We start from the raw sequence: 26066 nt of genomic DNA on the forward strand, positions 1-26066 counted from the left end.
TAACAATTCACACAGTTAGAACCATGACATAATTTTTCAATCAATGTCGTATTGTACATCATGACAAAGCCAATACGTCCCAGTAACCAAAGGCTAAAGGGGAATATAAAGGCTAACTAGCAAATATGAGTACTCATCCAACACGCTCTCAACTGGTAAACCAGAGAGGAAAAACTCAACCCCACAAGTGGAGGAGATCAAATCCAATACATCTTGTGACACCCCTTACCCGTCTACAGTATAGCCGAGTAAGATATGTCGCACAGTGTACCGGAACACCTTATTTTATTTCAATCATTTTTATCCTTCCAAATTTATTTCTTTCATAGTTATGAAGTATAATTCGTGAAATATCATTCATTGAAGTCATTTATTGAAATCATAATTTTATTTGAGGTTCTGCAAATTCTATAGAAAATCTGGCAGAGTGCCGACTAAAAATGGATAAAACAGTTCTTCGGAACCTATGAAAAACACTTCCAAAATTTTCAATCAATCCCAAACTCCATTTCATCAACAAAATCTCAATATTTTTCAAATATACTCCCATTTCTCATCATTTCATTTCATAGGATATTCATGTACAAGTCATAAATAAATATTAACTTTTTCATTCATACACATAATTTTCACTATTTACATTGATAATAAAATACATTACATGAGACTCAATTTCATATGAGAAAATAAAAGTTAATTACAAAATACCCAAAATGAAACCTAGTGTCCTACCAATACACTGTTGTCGGTGAGGTGACACGGACACTATGCAGAGCTGCAGAAGGTCTCACCTAGTCTATGGGCTCTCGGTCGGTCTCTCCAGAACCTATGCGTGGCAAAAAGCAACGCGCTAAGCAATAATGCTTAGTGGTGCCAATAATAAAATAAAAAGAAATAACAGAAAGTAAATATGCAATGTATGTTTTGATGTCTTATGCAGACAATTTTTCGATCATTATTGGTAATCTTATTCATTATGTACCTGTTCTATTCATTATTTCATTAAATTTGTTCACTTTCATTTTTAGTTGCCCAAGTAACCTATACTGGATGACTGCACTGGATAAACGGGTAAATTGGCACTGGGTATTAAGTACCTCGGGTCATCACACCATCGGTCACATATGTATCTCCCGGTGTGCAGTACAGCCTAATAAGTCAGATAACATCAGGCACAAGGCCAAGTATCAACATAATGTCAGAATGGCTAAAAGCCATGAAATCATAGAATGGCATAATGCCATGTGCAGTACTGCTAACTGAACCCTATTGGCATGCCAACCTATCCAAACCAATCTTGTTAGGTGTACTTGGGCATGTTACACTTTTAAACTTTACAATTCTTGAAATTTTAGTTTATGTGTTACTATTCATTTCATTAGTCAATTAAAATGTTGACTTTTGTATAGACAATAGGTACATTGGTTCTAATACTCCCAACATACCACATTTTGCATTCTAAAATTATTGGTATTGGTTGCCAATACAATTTCTAAGCTTAGTGTTAGTTATTCAAAATTTTTAGATTTCAAACCTCATATTTACTGTTCCATTGGTCATTTGTACAGTAGGAATTTGGCAAAATTGTCTCCATGAAAGTTGTTCCTTATTTTGTCTAGTTACATTTCCTTTTTTGATTCACTCCATTTGGAGTTTTGTAGCTCAAGTTATGGCCCAAACACCATAACTGGCCGGATTGGATAGAATCCAAAATTCTGGGCAAAACTGGTTCTGCCAGATTTGGTAACCTAAGTTTGGTTGGCAATTTGACTAGGTTATGATCAGAATTTGGATTTGTATTCTTCATGAAAGTTTTAGGCCTATGTCTTAGCTTTCTTCTGGTAAAATTTCTAGTCAATTGGACCTTTCTACACTAAGTTATGACCAAATGAATAAATACTATTCATTTGGTCATTTTGCCCAGGCAGAATGCAAGTCACCCGGATTAGGGCAATTTTTAGGTCAACTTAATTTGGTTTTCTAGGCAGGGTTTCTATACCAAAGTTGTGCCATTATATGTCTAGTTTCATGTCCAATTAGCCTTGCACCAATTGCACCTACACCTTTCAAGTTACAGCTGCCCAAACCTACTAGACTCACACCCTGCCCTGTAGGTCACCAAGGGCAGCATACCTAACTTCAATTCCATTGTCCTAAATCACTTTAATTCCTCATCACATATAGTTAAATGGTCACTAATTGACCATTACAATGTTCCTATACCATTACATGAGCAAACCCTAATTTTGTTCAAGTCTCCAAGTTCTCAAAGTATAATTTATGCATTAAACTTACAATTTCAACTTATATCATGTCCTTAAACATGAATTGAGTGAGAGAGAGAATAAATTGGGCACTAACCTTGATTTAGCTAATTCTCAAAGCTTGAGAACTCTTCTTTTTCTCTTGCTTTTTGCTGCCCAAGACAAGGTGTAAGGGTAAATATTTGTGAAGGGAAGCTAGGGTTTTGGGGTGATTTGTGTGGGTTAGCTCAAGCTTGATCAAGCTTCCATGGAGTTTTCTTTCCTCTCTCTCTCTCTCTACGTTTTTTGGCTGCCCAAAGGTTGAAGAAGCAACTGATTTTTCTTTCTTTTTTTTCTGCCCATTAAGTCATTTTAAATAAGTTAATGCCATGTGTCAAAGTTTGATTGGGTGGGAGGATTTTTAATGACATCATAATGATGTCATAATTCCAATTCCTTTAATTTTCTTTCCTTTTCTTGTCTACTAAATTTCAATTTAATTTTTAGCAATATTTATTCATATATTATGTCATAATAATTATTTACTTAACTGGACAAGTCGGCCAAAAATCATCTCTGAAAACGAAATGATCAAAATGCCCTCCATTTGGCTTATTGAGCCAAAATCGTTTGTACCGATTGAAAAAAAAAATTTCTAAGCATTTTCTTGGCATTCTAATATCATAGAAACCTCAATGACCCTTCTCTAGAGTCCCAAAAATTATTTTATGAATTTTTCCCCCGGTTTAGGGCTCCTAGTTACGAGAACCGCAACTTCCCACTAGGTTACCCATCGCTAGGGCACCGACTCATTTAACTTAGTTGTATTTTATTTCTAAAATTTTTCCTAAATTTTTCTTATTAATATTTGAGTTAATTATGGTTCCTCACTTTAGTTTAAATATTTTTCTAGACGTTCTAGCTGTCCGGACCGACACTAGTCACCGAAACAGTAGAATGTACAAAGTTGCTACAGGGAGGGTGTTACAACTCTTCCCCTCTAATTTAAATTTCGTCCTCGAAATTTACCTGATGCAAACAGTTTAGAGAACTATTGCCTCATCGTCTCTTCACTTTCCCAAGTTGCGTCCTCGGTGTTGTGGTGCCTTCAAAGCACTTTCACTAGTGGAATCTACTTATTCCTCAACTCTTTCACTTCTCGAGCCAGGATCCGTATGGGTTCTTCTTCATATGTCAAATCCAGTTGTACTTCAATTTCTTCCGTGGAGATGACATGTGAAGGATCTAAGCGGTATCTTCTTAGCATAGATACGTGAAACACATTGTGGATCTTGTCCAGCTCTGGTGGTAAAGCTAGCCTATAGGCCACTGGACCCACACGTTCAATGACTTCATATGGGCCAACGAACCTAGGGCTTAACGTACCTTTTCTTCCAAACCTCAGTACCTTCTTCCACAGTGATACCTTAAGGAACACTTTGTCACCAACTATGTATTCTATTTCTTTTCTCTTCAGATCAGCATAGGATTTTTGTCTGTATGAGGCAACCTTCAGATTGGCTTTGATTATCTTTACCTTCTCCTCAGTCTATTTCACCAGGTCTGGCCTTACCAGTTTATCTTCGCCCAATTCAGTCTAGCACGCTAGAGTTCTACATTTCCTCCCATACAGTGCTTCATATGAGGCCATTTGGATGCTAGCTTGGTAGCTATTATTGTATGCAAATTCTGCTAGTGGGAGATATCTATCCCAACTTCCCTCAAACTCAATGACACAACTCCTCAACATATCCTCAAGGACCTGACATATATTTCATGTTATTATTATCATTTCAGTTCAATATTTATATTAGTTCAATTGGTTTCAATTGTTTACCTGGATTACTCTTTCTGATTGCCCATCCGTCTGAGGATGGAAAGCTGTGCTGAAGTGGAGTTGTGTACCCAAGGATTCATGCAACTTCTTCCAAAATCTCGATGTAAATCTTGGGTCTCGATCAGATATGATGGAAAGTGGAATTCCATGTAATCTAACTATCTCACTGATATACAATTCTGCTAACTTCTCCAGTGAGTAGTCAGTCCTTACTGGCAGAAAGTGTGCTGACTTCGTCAATCTATCTACTATCACCCATACTGCATCATGCTTCTTCTAGGTGAGAGGTAGACCACTTACAAAATCCATGGTGACCCGATCCCGTTTCCATTCAGGTATGCGTATAGGCTGTAGCAAACCCGATGGAACTTGATGGTCTACCTTGACTTGCTAGCATTTAGTCACATAGTCAGCTATGTCCTTCTTCATACCAGGCCACCAATAATGAAGCTTCAGATCATGATACATTTTTGTACTTCCTGGATGCATAGCATAAACACTGGTGTGTGCTTCTTTCAGAATATTGGCTTTCAATTCCCCATTAGCTGGTACACATACTCTTCCTTTATAGTATAGACACCCATCTGCTTTTACCTCATAGTCAGTTAATTTCCCTTCTGAGACTTTACTCACAGTAGTCATTAACTTTTCATCTACCTTCTGTCCATCTAAAATCTACTGTAGCAGGTTTGGCCTCACTTGCAACTCTGCCAAAATAGCTCCATCTCGAGCCAAGGATAGACGAACATTCAATGATCTCAAAGCTGTGATGGATTTTCTGCTCAAAGCATCAGCAACTACATTTGCCTTCCCAGGATGATAGTCAATTACACAATCATTGTCCTTTAGGAACTCAATCCATCGCCTCTGTCTATGGTTGAGCTCTTTTTGGGTTGGCAAGTATTTCAGACTTTTGTAGTCTGTGTAAATATAACACTTTTCACCATACAAGTAGTGCCTCCATATCTTCAGTGCGAAGATAATTGCTACAAGTTCTAGATCATGGGTAGGGTAATTCTGTTCATGTGGCCTTAGCTGCTTGGAAGCATAAGCGACCACCTTCCCCTTTTGCATCAATATACACCCTAACCCATTATGCGAGGCATCACTGTAGACCACAAAGTCCTTTCCCGACACTGGCTATGTTAACATTGGTGCCTCTGTCAACATAGCCTTCAACTTCTCAAAACTGGTCTGACACTTGTCATTCCGGTCAAATCTGACATTCTTGTGTAATAACTTGGTCATTGGAGCAGCTATTAAGGAAAATCCCTTCACAAATCTTCTGTAATACCTAGCTAGCCCTAAGAAGCTTCTAACCTCAGTTATATTTCTAGGAGGCTTCCATTCCATCACTGCTTCTATTTTCTTGGGATCCACCCTAATCCCATCAGCTGACACTATGTGTCCAAGGAATGCAATCTCATTTAACCAGAAGTCACACTTGGACAACTTAGCATACAGCTTCTTTTTTCTCAGGGTTTGCAGAACAATCCTCAAATGCTCATCATGTTCTTCCCTGGTCTTGGAATACACCAAAATATCATCAATAAAGACCACTACGAACCGATCTAGGTATGGATGGAAGATACGGTTCATAAGGTCCATGAATGCTGTTGGTGCATTTGTTAGGCCAAAGGGCATCACCAGAAACTCATAATGCCCATACCGGGTCCTGAATGCAGTCTTTAGCACATCTACATCCTTTACCCTTAACTGATGATACTCTGATATGAGATTAATTTTAGAAAATACTCCTTCTCCCTTCAACTGATCAAACAGATCATCAATTCTAGGCAATGGATATTTGTTCTTCACTGTCACTTTATTCAACTGCCGGTAATCAATGCATAACCTCAAAGTCCCATCCTTCTTCTTTACAAATAGCACTGGAGCTCCCCATAGTGGCAGACTGGGGTGTATGAACCCCTTATCCAGTAACTCCTGTAACTAGATTTTCAGTTCCTTTAATTCTGTGGGCGCCATCCTATAAGGAGTAATAGAGATTGGTGCTGTACCCCACGGTATCTCAATAGCAAATTCTACTTCCCTTTCTGGTGGCAAGCCAGGCAATTCTTTAGGGAACACATCTGGGAAGTCTCTTACTGTGGGTATGTCACATAGATCTGGCTTAGCCTGCCTAGTATCCACCACATGTGCTAGGTAGGCTTCACAGCCTTTTCTCATCAGTTTTTTTGTCACTGTGGCTGAGATGACATTGGACAAGAAATCTATCCTTTCCCCCACAACTATGATCTCATTACCCTCAGGAGTTTTCAAGGAAATTCTCTTCAATTTACAATCAACCATTGCCTGATAACGTGATAACCAGTCCATTCTCAAAATCACATCAAACTCATGGAAAGGCAACTCAATCAGGTCTGCCTCGAATTCATACCCCTGAATCCTTAACGGGCAACCTTTGTACATTTTTTTCACCACTACACTGTGGCCTAATGGATTAGTGACCAGAATATCTTGGTCACTCTCCCCTACTAATATCCCCCTTTCTACGGGTAGGTTGATGCAGATGTATGAATGAGTAGATCCTGGATCCACCAATGCATGCACAAATGTATTGTAGAAGGTGAACGTACCCTTAATGACATCCGGGGCATCTTGCTCCTCCTAAGCTCTCATAGCATAGGCTCTGGCAGGTGGTCTGCCCTTAGGCCTCTCTGCTGTCTCAGATGCAGGCCTCTGTGATGGTCCCACTGCCTCAGATTTGCCAGATTTCCTACCCCTTTGTGGTGCAGGAGCAGGTTTGTCTGCTTGTGTTAGAGCAGCTGTAGCAGTTCTGCGTGGATAGTTCCTCAACTGATGCTCTGTCGACCCACACCTTAAGCAGGCACCAGTCACTCTCCAACACTCCTCCTTATGCCACTTTAGGCAATGTGGACATGCAGAAGATGCTGGGGCTGGTCCCCTGAACCCTGTCTCTGGAGAGCTGCCCACTGATGGTGTGGACTGACCTCTCCTAGGGGTGAACTATTGCCTGGGCCCCTGGGACTGACCCTGACCTTGAGGTTGACCTGAACTCTGTGCAGGTGGACCTTTGAACTTCTTTCTTGGTGCAGGAGATGAGCTAGACTGACCCGGGCCCCTCTTCTACTGTCTCTCCCTTCTGGTCTTCTCACTTATTCTAACTTTTTCAACTTTTATAGCAACTTCCACTAACTTGGTGAAGTCTGTGATTCCCAAGGCAGTGATCATGATTTTTATATTGTCATTTAATCCCTCTTCAAATCTCTTACACTTTTCGGCTTCATTAGGGACTATCTCCCTTCCGTAGTGGCTCAGTCTGACAAATTCCTTTTCATACTCGGCCACTGTCAGCTGTCTTTGCGTCAGGTTAATGAATTCTCTTCTTCTCTCTTCCAGGTATACACTATCCACATACTTTTTCTTGAATTCTGAGAGGAATAAGTCCCAAGTTATTACTTCTAGCTGTACTTCACTGGACACCGTATCCCACCATTCATATGCATCATCTTGCAACAGAGATACAACAACTTCTAGATTTTGTTCTGGAGTGCAGTGGAGTTGTTTTAAAACCCTTCCTGCTCTGTTCAACCAATTTTTGGCTGCAATAGAATCATCTTCTCTCTTGCTAAAGAAATCCACTGCTCCAAATTTTCTCAGTCTTTCTAGGTGTGATTTCTGCTGTGGAGGTGGTAGTGGTGGTGGCATTACCCCAGCCATTTGTCTGAAGAATTCGGCCATTTGCTAAAACATGGACTGTGGAGGCTGAGTAGGCTTTGCTGGAGCTGGTGGAGTAGGTTCTCCCCTACCCCTAGTCTCGGCTGCTGCAGGTGGAGCATGACTCTCCACTTCCTCCTCAACTGCCTTCTGAGATGTAGGGTCCATATCCTATTTAACAAAGACAAACAGATCTGCATTAGTGTCACCTCAACTCTTATAAATACAATGCATGGTATGGACTCGATCTAGGCCCAGAAATGCCTAAACCGTGCTCTGATACCAGTAAATGTGACACCCCTTACCCGTATACAGTATAGCCGAGTAAGATATGTCACACAGTATACCGGAACACCCTATTTTATTTCAATCATTTTTATCCTTCCTAATTTATTTCTTTCATAGTTATGAAGTATAATTCGTGAAATATCATTCATTGAAGTCAGTTATTGAAATCATAATTTTATTTGAGGTTCTGTAAATTTTATAGAAAATACGGCAGAGTGCCGGCTAAAAATGGATAAAACAGTTCTTCGGAACCTATGAAAAACACTTCTAAAATTTTCAATCAATTCCAAACTCCATTTCATTAACAAAATCCCAATATTTCTCAAATATACTCCCATTTCTCATCATTTCATTTCATAGGATACTCATGTACAAGTCATAAATAAATATTCACTTTTTCATTCATACACATAATTTCCATTATTTACATTGATAACAAAATACATTACATGAGACTCAATTTTGTATGAGAAAATAAAGGTTAATTACAAAATACCCAAAATGAAACCTAGTGTCCTACCAATACACTGATGTCGGTGAGGTGACACAGACACTATACAGAGCTGCAGAAGGTCTCACCCAGTCTGTGGTCTACTGAGCTCTCGGTCGGTCTCTCCAGAACCTACGCGTGGCAAAAAGCAACGCGCTAAGCAATAATTCTTAGTGGTGCCAATAATAAAATAAAAAGAAATAAAAAAAAGTAAATATGCAGTGTATGTTCTGATGTCTTATGCAGACAATTTTTCGATCATTATTGGTAATCTTATTCATTATGTACCTATTTTATTCATTATTTTATTAGATTTGTTCACTTTCATTTTTGGTTGCCCAAGTAACCTATACTGGATAACTGGACTGGATAAATGGGTAAACTGGCACTGGGTGTCAAGTACCTCGGGCCGTCGCACCATCGGTCACATATGTATCTCCCAGTGTGCAACAGAACAGCTAATAAGCTGTAATAATATTAGGCACAAGGCCAAGTATCAACATAATGTCAATGTCACACCCTATCCCTTATAAGGCACGACATGTTCCCGTAGCATACCTAATGAATTACCAAACTCCACCTACAGATAACCCATTAGTTATGCTACAAAGGATTTTAAAACAAACCATAACTTTTTATCTTATCAATTCTTTTGCGGAAAACTGCATGAGAATAGTTAAAATTCCATGTAAGCATTCATTGGAAATAATGATAGACTAAATATTACCAAAGTTATATTTTCATAGGTCTCAAAGTAAAATACAAAATAGTTACAAACTCAAAATGAAATAGCAATGCAATGCTTTTAAATACAAACTGCTCAATATCCGTACATCCATACATATAGGTACAAAATACATCCAAAGGAATCACAAGGGTATACCTAACGTAAATACCCACAAACAATACCAAAAAATGCTTTCAAGTCTCTCACTCGGCAGCCTTCTCCTTTCCCTTACCTGCGACAGCATAAAGAAGCTATCGCTGAGTATATCACTCAGTGGTGCACAACTAATAACTTTAAAACTTAAGGTAAAACACAATTTGTCAAAGCATAATAAATCACATTTTTCTTAAGCATGAAAACTTCACAAGAGTTCTAAGTTCATAAGAGCCATTTATTAGAATAACATTACAAATGAGAAATCATACTTCATAAATCACAATTCACAAAGCATTAGTGTTGCAACATCAACACACAGTTCAGGCCATGACACAAAATTTCACGATCAGTGCCGTGTTGTACACCACGACAAAGCAATCTCAACCTCACTAACCGTTATTAATGATGGAAGGGCTAGCTAGCTAATGAGTACTCATATAGTCTTACCCCACTAACCGTTATTAATGGGAGACATAATCAATATCAAATACCAACCCCAAGTAGTCGTTACTCTTTGGGAGTTCGAAGGGATCACACGCTAACTGTGGTTTCAAAACAGTTTCCAAAAATTTTCCATTCAACAATCACATTTATAAACCAATAAACACATTTAAATTCATCATAATATCCAAATAAAGGTAGTAACACCTAAATTTCTTAAATGTAAGAGAAAAACCATATTTCAGTCAAAGTAAACTTGTTCAAAGCAAACTCATTCAATTTAACACATTCCAAGCAATTTACAAATTTAAAAACGAAGAAAATGTTAGTTGTGCACAAACCTTCAATGCTCCCCTTTATTGTTACCTACTTCTCCTTGTCCGTTCCAACTTCTTTTTCTACTGAAAATAAACAAATAGAATACCTCAATACCAATCTCAATTGCTGCCAAGAACTCGTTATATGCATGTCTAATGCATCCCAAGTTAGCTTTCAAAATTTTAGAATATTTTGGTTTTGGGACAGCTTGGTGCCCCAATCTTTGAACCCAATTTTTACCTAGTTTCAATCATAATTTGGTGAGATGTTCTTCATGAAAATTGTTCATTTAGGTCTCAAATTTATTTTCCTTTTTGAATCGCCTAATTCGGAGCTGTGTAGCTCAAGTTATGCCCAAAACACCATTACTGTTCATGTCACTGTTCATGCTACAGATTTTGTTCTGGCAGATTTATCGATCCAAATTCGTTCAGCAATTTGACCAAGTTAAGTCCATAATTTGGTCTAATGTTCTTCATATGAAATGTTCTACTATGTCTTATGTTTCCATCGGTTTAAGAATTGTCTAAATCGGAGTTTTCTAGAGAGAGTTATAGCCTTGCAAAATTTACTATTCATTTGGTCAATTTTAGGTGTCCAGATTCTGGCAGATTCACTGACTCAACTTCATTTCGCAATTTGATTGAGTTAAGTACATAATTTGGCCTAACATTCTTCATATGAAATATTTTAATATGTCTTAGGTTTCCATCAGTTCAAGAATCACCTAAATCGGAGTTTTCTAGAGAGAGTTATAGCCATTGAAACTTTACTGCTCATATGGCAATTCTGCAGTTTTGCAGATTCAGTAACTCAACTTTGCTCAATAATTTGATTGGGTTAATGGCATAATTTGGGTTTGTGTTCTTCATAAAAGTTTTAGGTCTATATCTCATCTAACTACTGGTAAAATTTCAGGTCATTTTGACCTGCCTAGCTCGAGTTATGACCCAAACACGATTACTATTCATGTGTACTGTTCATACTGCAGTTTTTCAAGTTTGGTCAGTTTGTTCACTAGGTTTTGGTCACTTTTTGAGCATGCTTCCTAAATGAAAATTGTGTCATTTAGTGACTATTTTCAGTCCCAATTGGTCCCATACCAATTGGACTTGTAAAATTTCATTTTTGGTCCCTCAAAGTTGACTTTTGGTCATACTTCATACCCAATCCGAATTTGGCTTTGATTTAAATACTTCTAACACACTTAATTAGGTCACAAATGACCATTTCTTTCCTTAAACTATGTCAAAGACATCATTTAGCACTTCTTTATATTTTTTGTCTCTAAACCCTAATATTCAAAACCCTAATTTTTCTTCCATTTGGCCAAAACCCTAGTTTAGGTTCCATATACGTTTTCTTTCATTTTCTTATGAAATTTCATCATAAATTAACTTCATTCCAAGCTTATACAACTAATCTAACATGAAAAGAAAATTACCTCTTGTTGATTTCTTTCCAACTTTACTTTTCTTCTAATTCTTGTTCTCCTTGCTTTTAATCTCTCAATCAAAGATCTCTTTGATATTTTCTTTTAGTGGGCTATGGAATTTATTAAGGGAATTAAAACTTGGGAGGGGAAATCAATGAGGGGAAGAAGTGGAAGAAGAAGAGAAAAAGAGAGAGAGAGAGGAAGAGAGAGGAGAGGGTGGTGGCCTCTTATGAAAAAAAAAAAAGAAATGAAGAAGACATTTGTCTTCTTATATATATATATATATATATATATATATATATATATCCCCAAAATTAGCTTATTAAAATTATAAATTTTAATTGTGTCATAAGGATAATTAAACTTAAATTTTTATTCCCTTTTTTTTTTACATTTACACTTAATTTTTCCTTTTAATTAAATAATTAAATTTAACTATCAAAAAGCCCATAAGTCTTTCATTTTAATTTTGTCATAATGGAAATGAAAGTTTAAGTTTTCATTTCTTAAATTTTCCCTTACATATTTTTACTTGAATTTTTCTTCAATTTTTACCCCATAATTCAATTCATTAATTTGATTTAATTCAATTGACATTTTGGTCAAAAGTCAACTCTTGAGGTGAATTGACCAAAATGCCCCTCATCGGGTCATAATCCTTCTTTTTATAATACCCGATGAGTCCTTAGCTTTTTTGTTCACTAGAATTTTTATTGTGTCTATCTCAATTAATTTTCTATTTATTTTTGGTCCTCAAGGTGTCTTTGAATAGACGGACCAACAATGGTACTATTCATAACTCGGAGGTTCGGGGTGTTACAATTCTCCTTTCCTTAAAAATAAATTTCGTCCTCGAAATTTACCTGGTCTCAGTCTCTGAATAGCTGCGGGTGCTGTCTCCTCATGTCCTCCTCACGCTCCCATGTAGCCTCCTGGCCTGAATGATGGTTCCACAACACTTTGACTAGAGGTATTTGTTTGTTCCTCAGCTGCTTCACCTCATGTGCCAAGATCTTTATGGGCTCTTCATCATATGTCAGGTCTGGATTCACCTCAATCTCCTCTATTGGCAAAATGTGAGAGGGGTCTGATCTGTACCTCCTCAACATGGAGACATGGAAGATATTGTGAATCTTTTCCAACTCCGGAGGCAATGCAAGTCTATATGCCAATGGACCCACTCTTTCCAGAACGTCATACTGCCCAATGAAGCGAGGACTTAGTTTCCCCTTTCTACCAAACCTCATGATCCTCTTCCATGGGGAAACTTTCAGGAACACCTTGTCACCCACACTATACCGAATATCTCTTCTCTTTAGGTCAATGTAGGACTTCTGTCTATCCGTTGCAACTTTCAGTCTGTCTCTAATGAGCTTAACCTTTTCTTCTGTCTATTGCACTAATTCTGGACCAATCAACTTCCTCTCGCCCACTTCATCCCAACACAAGGGAGTTCTACACTTCCTGCCATAAAGTGCTTCATATGGAGGCATTCCGATGCTTGACTGATAACTGTTGTTGTAGGCAAATTCAATTAAAGGCAAGTGTGTGTCCCAACTCCCTTCAAACTCAATCACACAAGCCCGAAGCATATCCTCCAAAATCTGAATGATCCTTTCGGATTGGCCGTCTGTCTGTGGATGGAATGCTGTACTGAAGTTCAATCTAGTTCCTAGGGCTTTTTGGAGACTACCCCAGAATCTAGAAGTGAACCTTGGGTCTCTGTCTTACACAATAGACACTGGCACTCCATGTAACCTCACAACATTATCAATGTATAATTTGGCCAATCTTTCCAGGCTGTAATCCATTCTCACTGGCAAAAAGTGTGCAGACTTGGTCAATCTATCAACAATAACCCAAACTGTATCATGATTCTTTTGTGTACATTGAAGTCCTGTCACGAAATCCATAGTGATTCTTTCCCATTTCCACTCGGGAATTGGCAATGGCTGTAGCAACCCTGCAGGCACTTGGTGTTCTGCCTTTACTTGCTGACAAGTTAGGCATTTGGCAACATATTCTGCAATGTCTTTCTTCATTCCTCTCCACCAATAGTGCTCTTTCACACTTCTATACATTTTGGTTCCACCAGGGTGCATTGCAAAAGGTGAATCATGTGCTTCCTTTAAAATGGTCTGCCTCAGTTCAACATTCTCAGGAATGCACATTCTGCCCTTATATAACAACAAGCTCTCATCATTTACGGATAATTCTGGTTTCTTGCCATCCCGAGCCTCTTCCATCAACTTCACATACTTATCATCCTTCTGTGCAACTGCTTTAATTTGTTCTGCCAGCATTGGCTTCACTTGCCAAGTAGCTACCATCTGCCCATCTTCATTAATCTCCAAATTAGCATGCAATGCCCTTAATTCATGCACCATGGACAAAGGAGAAGCCCTCAAACCAGCCATAGTCTTGCGACTTAAAGCATTAGCTACAACATTAGCTTTTCCAGGCTGATAGTCTATCAAACAATCATAATCTTTTATCAGCTCTAACCATCTCCTTTGCCTCAAATTTAACTCTTTTTGTGTGCCCAAGTACTTCAAACTTTTATGATCTGTGTATATATAACATCTCTCCCCATACAAGTAATGTCTCCAGATCTTCAAGGCAAAGACAATGGTTGCTAGCTCCAAGTCATGTGTAGGATAATTCCTCTCATGCCGTTTAAGCTGGCGTGAAGCATAGGCAATGACGTTTCTATCTTGCATCAACACACAGCGTAATCCGTTATGAGAAGCATCACTGCATATGGTATACTCCTTACCCAAAGTGGGCAAGGTTAAGACTGGAGCTTCAGTTAAATGCCTCTTTAACTCATCAAAACTTTCCTGGCATCGATCAGTCCACTAAAATTTTACATCCTTCCTAAGTAGCTTGGTCAGTGGAGATGCTAGTATGGAAAATCCCTTCACAAACCTTCGATAATACCCAGCTAAACCAAGGAAACTCTGAACTTCCGTGACATTTCTAGGTGTCTTCCAATTAAGAATGGCTTCTACTTTGCTAGGATCCACCTGGATACCTTCTGCAGATACAATATGCCCCAAAAATGAAATCTCCTTTAGCCAAAACTCACATTTCGACAGTTTGGCATACAACTGCTTCTCCCTCAAAGTCTGCAATACTATCCTCAAGTGCTTGTCGTGTTCCTCTACATTCTTTGAGTACACCAAAATATCATCAATGAACACCACAAAAAACTGGTCCAAATATGGCCTGAAGATAGTGTTCATTAGGCCCATAAAAGCAGCTGGAGCATTAGTCAACCCGACTGGCATTACCAAGAACTCATAGTGGCCATACTGAGTCCTAAAGGCAGTTTTGGGAATACTTTGCTCCTGCACCCTCAACTGGTAGTAGCCCGATCTCAAGTCAATTTTGGAGAATACAGTTGCATCCTTCAACTGATCAAATAAATCATCGATCGTGCGTGAGGATATCTATTCTTTATGGTCACCTTATTCAACTGTCTGTAGTCTATGCATAGGCGGAGAGTACCATCCTTCTTCTTCACAAATAATACTGGTGCTCCCCAAGGTGACACGCTAGGGCGGATGAAACCCTTATCTAACAATTCCTGCAATTGTACCTTTAACTCTTTCAACTCAGCAGGTGCCATCCTATAAGGAGTGATGGAGATTGGCTCCACACCAGGCATAGTCTCAATTTCAAACTGCACCTCTCTTTCTGGAGGCAATCCCGGTAATTCTTTCGGAAAGACATTCGGAAAATCCCATACTGTAGGAATATCTTTAAGATCTAGACTCCCCACCTAGGTGTCTATCACATGAGCTAGATAAGCTTCACATCCCTTTCTAATTATCTTTCTAGCAAGTGTAGCTGAAATGATGTTGGATGGCAATAACTTTCTCTCCCCGTGTATCACTATGTCTGCATACTCGGGAAGACCAAAAATGACTGTCTTCAGTCTACAGTCGATCATGGCGTGATGCCTGGCTAACCAATCCATGCCCAAGATGGTATCATAATCTCGGAAGGGCATGTCAATTAAGTCTGACAGGAATGTATGTCCTTGGATCACCAAAGAACAATCCTTATACAATTTGTTCACCCTAACCTCTTATCCTAAAGGACTAGTCACTAGCACATCATAATCCAATTTCACACAAGGAATAGCAATAGAGCATGCAACACTGGCACTAGCATAAGAATGTGTAGAACCAGGGTCAAATCTCTATCAAAAGTGGAGAAAGTACCAGCCACAACATCTGATGTCTCAGCTTCATCCCTCTGGCACATGGTATACACCCTAACTGGTGCACCACTATACTCTGGTTGGCTCACTGTGCCCTGGCTGCCAGAAGTGTTACCTCTACCCCTGCCTCTGCCTCTACTAGTTATCTATTGTCCTCTAGAAGCAGAACCTTGAACAGATCCCTGATTGGTAGTAGACGGTCCAGATCTGCGGGCACTAGTGCAATCTCTAGCAAAATGCCCACTTCCACCACAGTTGTAACAAGCTCCTATGGCCTTATAACATACTCCTCCATGAGTCCTGCCACAAGTTTCACAAGCACGGGTAGGAAAGGAACCCCTAGATGTCTGCTGTCCGGATCTAGGTGGCCTATGCCCTGAGAATCTTCCCCTACTAGATCCTCTGTTACTTGGTCCCCCAAAGCTCTTCCTCTTACCCGAATTGTTACTTGGACTTTGACCTGTAGGCTTACTGCTCTTCTCTTTTTCAGTGATTACCTTCTCAAATGCCCCTTCCAGTTCTATCCTTTCCAATTTAAGGGCCTGTGATATCAACCCAGAGAAGTTGTCATGTCGAAACCTAACCACTTGCAATCTCAAACTAGGCCTCAAACTGCCTCAAACCATTTGCATATGTCTCTACTGGTAGTGAGTAGGCTTCCAGAATAGTGGCTGAGGCGAGAAAAGTCTCTCTCATACTCGGCTACAGTCTTGTTCCCTTGCTTCAAACTAAGAAACTCCTGTAGCTTCATATCCACATAGGTATCAGGAACATACTTCTGTCTAAACTCCCTTAAGAAGTCATCCCATGTTAGCACTGGCGGCTCAGCCAAACTGTGGGGAACGGTCTTCCACTACTCATATGCATCTCTATGCAGCAAGGAAATTGAATATTCAAACTTCAACTCATCTGTGCAGTGCAATTTCTTGAAGACCTTCTCCATCCGTTCTAACCATTGCTCAGCTTCCAATGGGTCCACTGTACCCTTGAACTCTGTTGCCCCATACTTCATTAACTTGTCATATTGTCTGGTTGGGGATGGTGGTTGCAATGGAGGTGTTTGCACAGGAGCTTGGACTGGTATATTGCCAGCCATTTGCTGAAATAGTGCAGCCATCTGCTGAGCGAACTGAGCAGGAAACTGCATGGGTGGGATGGGTGCAGCCGATCCACTGGCATTCGAGGAGTCGGGCTTCCTTGTACCTCACTGCCATCGATTGCTCTACTGTGTGATCCCCCTCTTCCATATTGAATCACAAGGAATTCTACTCCCTGAGCAACCAACACAAGGAGATTTCCTTCCATTAGTCCATATTTATGATGTAATGCACTACATGTATCAATAATGACAATTGAGCAGTTGTACTTATAAAAAATTTTCAAACATGCAATTTCAAAACTTGTATAAAAACCAAAGCTATGATACCACTAAAACATGTCACACCCTATCCCTTATAAGGCATGACATGTTCCCGTAGCATACCTAATGAATTACTAAACTCCACCTACAGATAACCCATTAGTTATGCTACAAAGGATTTTAAAACAAACCATAACTTTTTATCTTATCAATTCTTTTGCGGAAAACTGCATGAGAATAGTTAAAATTCCATGTAAGCATTCATTGGAAATAATGATAGACTAAATATTACAAAAGTTACATTTTCATAGGTCTCAAAGTAAAATACAAAATAGTTACAAACTCAAAATGAGATAGCAATGCAATGCTTTTAAATACAAACTGTTCAATATCCGTACATCCATACATATAGGTACAAAATACATCCAAAGGAATCACAAGGGTATACCTAACGTAAATACCCACAAACAATACCAAAATACTGCTTTCAAGTCTCTCACTCGGCAGCCTTCTCCTTTCCCTTACCTGCGACAGCATAAAGAAGCTATCGCTGAGTATATCACTCAGTGGTGCACAACTAATAACTTTAAAACTTAAGGTAAAACACAATTTGTCAAAGCATAATAAATCACATTTTTCTTAAGCATGAAAACTTCACAAGAGTTCTAAGTTCATAAGAGCCATTTATTAGAATAACATTACAAATGAGAAATCATACTTCATAAATCATAATTCACAAAGCATTAGTGTTGCCAACATCAACACACAGTTCAGGCCACGACACAAAATTTCATGATCAGTGCTGTGTTGTACACCACGACAAAGCAATCTCAACCTCACTAACCATTATTAATGAGGGAAGGGCTACCTAGCTAATGAGTACTCATATAGTCTTACCCCACTAACCGTTATTAATGGGAGACATAATCAATATCAAATACCAACCCCAAGTAGCCGTTACTACTGGGGAGTTCCGAAAGGGACTGTCATGCTAACTGTGGTTTCAAAACAGTTTCCAAAAATTTTCCATTCAACAATCACATTTATAAACCAATAAACACATTTAAATTCATCATAATATCCAAATAAAGGTAGCAACACCTAAATTTCTTAAATGCAAGAGAAAAACCATATTTCAGTCAAAGTAAACTTGTTCAAAGCAAACTCATTCAATTTAACACATTCCAAGCAATTTACAAATTTAAAAACGAAGAAAATGTTAGTTGTGCACAAACCTTCAATGCTCTCCTTTATTGTAACAACCTACTTCTCCTTGTCCGTTCCAACTTCTTTTTCTACTAAAAATACACAAATAGAATACCTCAATACCAATCTCAATTGCTGTCAAGAACTCGTTATATGCATGTCTAATGCATCCCAAGTTAGCTTTGAAAATTTTAGAATATTTTGGTTTTGGGACAGCTTGGTGCCCCAATCTTTGAACCCAATTTTTACCTAGTTTCGATCATTGGCGAGATGTTCTTCATGAAAATTGTTCATTTAGGTCTTAAATTTATTTTCCTTTTTGAATCGCCTAATTCGGAGCTGTGTAGCTCAAGTTATGCCCAAAACACTATTACTGTTCACGTCACTGTTCATGCTGCAGATTTTATTCTAGCAGATTTATCGATCCAAATTCGTTCAGCAATTTGACCAAGTTAAGTCCATAATTTGGTCTAATGTTCTTCATATGAAATGTTCTACTATGTCTTAGGTTTCCATTGGTTTAAGAATCGCCTAAATCGGAGTTTTCTAGAGAGAGTTATAGCCTTGCAAAATTTACTGTTCATTTGGTCAATTTTAGGTGTCCAGATTCTGGCAGATTCAGTGACCCGACTTCATTTCACAATTTGATTGAGTTAAGTTCATAATTTGGCCTAACATTCTTCATATGAAATATTTTACTATGTCTTAGGTTTCCATCGGTTCAAGAATCACCTAAATCGGAGTTTTCTAGAGAGAGTTATAGCCATTGAAACTTTACTGCTCATATGGCAATTCTGCAGTTTTACAGATTCAGTAACTCAACTTTGCTCAATAATTTGATTGGGTTAATGGCATAATTTGGGTTTGTGTTCTTCATAAAATTTTTAGGTCTATATCTCATCTAACTGCTGGTAAAATTTCAGGTCATTTTGACCTGCCTAGTTCGAGTTATGACCCAAACACGATTACTGTTCATGTATACTGTTCATACTGCAGTTTTTCAAGTTTGGTCAGTTTGTTCACTAGGTTTTGGTCACTTTTTGAGCATGCTTCCTAAATGAAAATTGTGTCATTTAGTGACTATTTTCAGTCCCAATTGGTCCCATACCAATTGGACTTGTAAAATTTCATTTCTGGTCCCTCAAAGTTGACTTTTGGTCATACTTCATACCCAATCCGAATTTGGCTTTGATTTAAACACTTCTAACACACTTAATTATGTCACAAATGACTATTTCTTTCCTTAAACTATGTCAAAGACATCATTTAGCACTTCTTTATATTTTTTGTCTCTAGACCCTAATGTTCAAAACCCTAATTTTTCTCCCATTGGGCCAAAACCCTAGTTTAGGTTCCATATATGTTTTCTTTCATTTTCTTATGAAATTTCATCATAAATTAACTTCATTCCAAGCTTATACAACTAATCTAACATGAAAAGAAAATTACCTCTTGTTGATTTCTTTCCAAGTTCACTTTTCTTCTAATTCTTGTTCTCCTTGCTTTTAATCTCTCAATCAAAGATCTCTTTGATGTTTTCTTTTAGTGGGCTATGGAATTTATTAAGGGAATTAAAACTTGGGAGGGGAAATCAATGAGGGGAAGAAGTGGAAGAAGAAGAGAAAAAGAGAGAGAGAGAGGAAGAGAGAGGAGAGGGTGGTGGCCTCTTATGAAAAAAAAAAAAAAAGAAATAAAGAAGACATTTGTCTTTATATATATATATATACATGTATATATATATATATATATACATATATGTATGTATACATATACATATGTATATGTACACATATATATATGTGTACATATACATATGTATATGTATACATATATATATATGTACACATATATATATGTGTACATATACATATATATATATACATACATATATGTATATATATATTTATATATATACATGTATATATATATTTATCCCTAAAAGCTTATTAAAATTATAAATTTTATTTGTGTCATAAGGATAATTAAACTTAAATTTTTATTCCCTCTTTTTTTTTTTTTTACATTTACACTTAATTTTTCCTTTTAATTAAATAATTAAATTTAACTATCAAAAGCCCATAAGTCTTTCATTTTAATTTTGTCATAATGGAAATGAAAGTTTAAGTTTTCATTTCTTAAATTTTCCCTTACATATTTTTACTTGAATTTTTCTTCAATTTTTACCCCATAATTCAATTCATTAATTTCATTTAATTTAATTGACATTTTGGTCAAAAGTCAACTCTTGAGGTGAATTGACCAAAATGCCCCTCATCGGGTCATAATCCTTCTTTTTATAATACCCGATGAGTCCTTAGCATTTTTGTTCACTAAAATTTTTATTGTGTCTATCTCAATTAATTTTTTATTTATTTTTGGTCCTCAAGGTGTCTTTGAATAGATGGACCAACAATGGTACTATTCATAACTCGGAGGTTCGGGGTGTTACAGTCAAAATGGCTAAAAGCCATGAAATCACAGAATGGCATAATGCCATGTGCAGTACTGCTAACTGAATCCTATTGTTATGCCAATCTATCCAAACCAATCTTGTTAGTTGTACTAGGGCATGTTACACTTTTAAACTTTACAATTCTTGAAATTTAAGTTTAGTTGTTACTATTCATTTCATTAGTTAACTAAAATATTGACTTTTGCATAGACAATAGGTACATTGGTTCTAATACTCCCAACATACCACATTTTGCATTCTAAAATTGTTGGTATTGGTTGCCAATACCATTTCTAAGCTTAGTGTTAGTTATTCAAAATTTTCATATTTCAAGCCTCATATTTACTATTCCATTGGTCATTTGTACAGTAGGAATTTGGCAAAATTGTCTTCATAAAAGTTGTTCCTTATTTTTGTCTAGTTATATTTCCTTTTTTGAATCACTCCATTTGGAGTTTTGTAGCTCAAGTTATGGCCTAAACACCATAACTGGCTGGATTGGACGGAATCCAAAATTCTGGGCAAAACTGGTTCTGCCAGATTTGGTAACCTAAGTTTGGTTGGCAATTTGACTAGGTTATGATCAGAATTTGGACTTGTGTTCTTCATGAAAGTTTTAGGTCTATGTCTCAGCTTTCTGCTGGTAAAATTTCTGGTCAATTGGACCTTTCTACACTGAGTTATGACCAAATGAATAAATATATTATTCATTTGGTCATTTTGCCCAGGTAGAATGCAAGTCACCCAGATTATGGCAATTTTTAGGTCAATTTAGTTTGGTTTTCTGGGCAGGGTTTCTATACCAAAGTTGTGTCATTATGTGTCTAGTTTCATGTCCAATTGGCCTTGCACCAATTGCACCTACACCTTTCAATTTACAGCTACCCAAACCTGCTAGACTCACACCCAGCCCTGCAGGTCACCAAGGGCAGCATACCTAACTTCAATTCCATTGTCCTAAATCACTTCAATTCCTCATCACATATAGTTAAATGGTCACTAATTGACCATTACAATGTTCCTATATCATTACATGAGCAAACCCTAATTTTGTTCAAGTCTCCAAGTTCTCAAAGTACAATTTATGCATTAAACTTACAATTTCAACTTATATCATGTCCTTAAACATGAATTGAGTGAGAGAGAGAATAAATTGGGCACTAACCTTGATTTAGCTAATTCCCAAAGCTTGAGAACTCTTCTTTTTCTCTTGCTTTTTACTGCCCAAGACTTGTTCTAGGTGTAAGGGTAAATATTTGTGAAGGGAAGCTAGGGTTTTGGGGTGATTTGTGTGGGTTAGCTCAAGCTTGATCAAGCTTCCATGGAGTTTTCTTTCTCCTCTCTCTCTCTCTCTACATTTTTTGGCTGCCCAAAGGTTGAAGAAGCAACTGATTTTTCTTTCTTTTTTTCTGTCCATTAGTCATTTTAAATAAGTTAATGCCATGTGTCAAAGTTTGATTGGGTGGGAGGATTTTTAATGACATCATAATGATGTCATAATTCCAATTCCTTTAATTTTCTTTCCTTTTCTTGTCTACTAAATTTCATTTTAATTTTTAGTAATATTTATTCACATATTATGTCATAATAATTATTTACTTAACTGGACAAGTCGGCCAAAAATCATCTCTAAAGACGAAATGATCAAAATGCCCTCCGTTTGGCTTATTGAGCCAAAATCGTTTGTACCGATTGAAAAATTTTTTCTAAGCATTTTCTTGGCATTCTAATATCATAAAAACCTCAATGACCCTTCTCTGGAGTCCCAAAAATTATTTTATGAATTTTCCCCCCAGTCTAGGGCTCCTAGTTACGAGAAATACAACTTTCCACTAGGTTACCCATCGCTAGGGCACCGGTTCATTTAACTTGGTTGTATTTCGTTTCTAAAATTTTTCCTAAATTTTTCTTATTAATATTTGAGTTAATTATGGTTCCTCACTGTAGTTTAAATATTTTTTCGGACGTTCTAGCTATCCGGACCAACACTGGTCACCGAAACAGTAGAATGTACGGAGTTGTTACAAGAAGGGTGTTACACATCTCACTAGGCAAGCTAATGAGAAACACAAATCATGTTGCCATGATAACTGTGGTTTCAAAACAATTTTAATAAATTTCCATTCAAAGAGTCACAATCAATTCATCATAAAACCCCAAAAAGGGTTGGCAACACACAACTTCATTTCACAAAATTTAAAGTTCTCAAGATAAGGAAAAATCATCTCAAGACAAGGAAAAATCATCATTCATTCATAATAAGCTCATTCAAATCAATTTCAAATTGAAAAACAAAGAAAAATGTTAGTTGTGCACAAACCTTTAATGAGTCTCCTCTTTCCTTAGCTCACTTTTCTTATCCCTCAAGGTCTCCTTTTCTGCTGAAAACATACAATTAAAGTGTCTTAATACTCATTCTAATTATCTCTAAAAGTTATTCAATAAATGCCTAATGAATTTCCTAAGTTGACTATGCAATTTTAATAAATTCTGATTCTAAACAATTTGGAACCCTGACTTTTCAACCCCATTTTAACCTAGTTCTAGTCATAATTTGGGAAGGTAATCTAAATGAAAGTTGTTCCTCTATGTCTTAGTTTTAATTAATTTGAGAAGATAATTTTTGGCTTGTAATTTATGTCTTGTCTTAGATATATTTATCCCAAAAATGAATTAATTTAAATTATAATTTTAATTGTGTTATGCTTGTATCATGCTTATGTCATAATTCAATTTAAAATTGAAAATTTAATTTCTTTCTTTTCTTTTTCATACACATTTCTACATTTTTTATTCTTTTTCAATATTTTAATCTCTTATAATTTAATAGACATTTAGGTCAAAAGTCACCTCTTAAAGTAAATTGACCAAAATGCCCCTCATTAGGTTATAATATATCTTTTTCTATAACACCCGATGAGTCCTAAGATTCTAATTCACTTAATTGTGCTTGTTCACTTTTTTATTTCTTTGATTTTCTAATTCTCAGTAGTTTCGCAATTAACCCTCAACTAAGGATATCATGGGGTCCCACACGAATTTAGGGTGGCAGCTGAGCTCACAGTTGCTTCCTGGGTCGGTCACCCATCGCCGGGACTTTAAACTCATTTAACCGATTTATTCTTCACTTCTATTATCTTCCTCCACCCTTATTTGATCTTTATTAATTTTATGTCTAATTTCTCTCTGTAATTTAATTATGGTTATAGACACTCTAGCTGTCCGAACCAACATTAGTCACCGGAACAGTAGAATGTGCAGGACTACTTAATATGAAGATGTTACAATTCTCCCCTCCTTAAAAGAAAATTTCGTCCTGAAATTTTTACCTGGTATCAATCTCTGAAGAGTTGTGGGTGCTGTCTCTTCATGTGCTCCTCGCGCTCCCATGCAGCCTCCTATCCTGAATGATGATTCCATAGTATTTTAACTAGTGGTATCTGCTTGTTCCTCAGCTATTTCACCTCATATGCCAAGATCCTTATGGGCTCTTCACCATAAGTGAGGTATGGATTCACTTCAATCTCCTCTGCTAGCAAAATGTGAGATGGATCTGATGCGTACCCCCTTAACATTGAGATATGAAAGACATTGTGAATCTTCCCCAACTCTAGAGGCAATGCAAGTCTGTAGGCTAACGGACCCACTCTTTCGAGAACCTCATATGGTCCAATGAAACGAGGACTCAGTTTCCCCTTTCTGCCAAACCTCATGATCTTCTTCCATAGGAAAACCTTTAGGAATACTTTGTCACCCACATTATACTCAATATCCCTTCTCTTCAAATCTATGTAGGACTTTTAGCGATCCAATGCAGCCTTGAGTCTATCTCGAATGAGCTTAATCTTTTCTTCAGTCTGTTGTACAATTTCAGGGCCAATTAACTTTCTCCCGTCTACTTCATCCTAACACAAGGGAGTTCTACATTTTTTGCCATATAGAGCTTCATATGGAGGCATCCCAATGCTTGATTGATAGTTGTTGTTGAAGGTAAATTCAATCAAGGGCAAGTGTGTATTCCAACTCCCTTCAAATTCAATCATAGAAGCCCAAAGCATATCCTCCAAAATCTGGATGATTCTCTCAGATTGGCCGTATGTCTGTGATGGAATGTTATGCTGAAGTTCAATCTAGTTCCTAGGGCTTGTTGAAGACTACCCCAGAATCTAAAAGTGAACCTTGGATCTCTATTTGATACAATGGAGACTGGCACTCCATGCAATCTCACCACTTCATCAATGTATAGTTTATCCAATCTTTCTAGAGTTTAGTCCATCCTCACTACCAAAAAATATGCAGACTTGGTTAATCTGTCCACAGTGACCCAAACTACATTATGATTCTTCTGTGTCTGTGGAAGTCCCATCACAAAATCCAAAGTAATTCTTTCCCATTTCCACTTGGGAATTGGCAATAACTGTAGCAACCCTACTAGCACTTGGTGTTCTGCCTTCACTTGCTGATAAGTTAGGCATTTGGGCACATATTCTGCAATATCTTTCTTCATGCCCATCCACCAATAGTGTTCTTTCATGTTTCTGTATATTTTGGTTCCACCAGGGTGCATAGCAAATGGTGAGTTATGTGTTTCCTTCAAAATGATCTGCCTTAATTCAACATCATCAAGAATGCACATTCTGCCCTGGTATAGCAATAAGCCCTCATCATTCACTGAAAAGTTTAGTTTCTTGCCATCTCGAGCTTCTTCCATCAATTTCACGTACTTATCATCCTTCTAAGCTACCATTTTAATTTGATCAATCAACACTGGCTTGACTTGCCAAGTAGCTATCATACGTCCCTCATCATCAATCTCTAAATTTGCATGTAATGCTCTTAAATCGTACACCATGGACACAGGTGAAACTCTTAAGCTAGCCATGGTCTTATGACTTAAGGCATCTGCTATCACATTTGCTTTCCCAGGCTGGTAATCTATCAAGTAGTTATAGTCTTTTATCAGTTCTAACCATCTCTTCTACCTCAAATTCAACTCCTTTTGTGTGCCCAAATATTTCAAACTTTTATGGTCTGTGTAAATGTAGCACTTTTCTCCATACAAGTAGTGTCTCCAAATTTTCAAGGCAAAAACTATTACTGCTAGCTCTAAGTCATGTGAAGGATAATTCTTTTCATATGGTTTAAGCTAGCGTAAAGCATAGCCAATGATACTTCTATCTTACATC

The sequence above is a fragment of the Hevea brasiliensis genome, chromosome 2, assembly GCF_030052815.1.
Source record: "Hevea brasiliensis isolate MT/VB/25A 57/8 chromosome 2, ASM3005281v1, whole genome shotgun sequence".
Classification (NCBI taxonomy): Eukaryota; Viridiplantae; Streptophyta; class Magnoliopsida; order Malpighiales; family Euphorbiaceae; genus Hevea; species Hevea brasiliensis.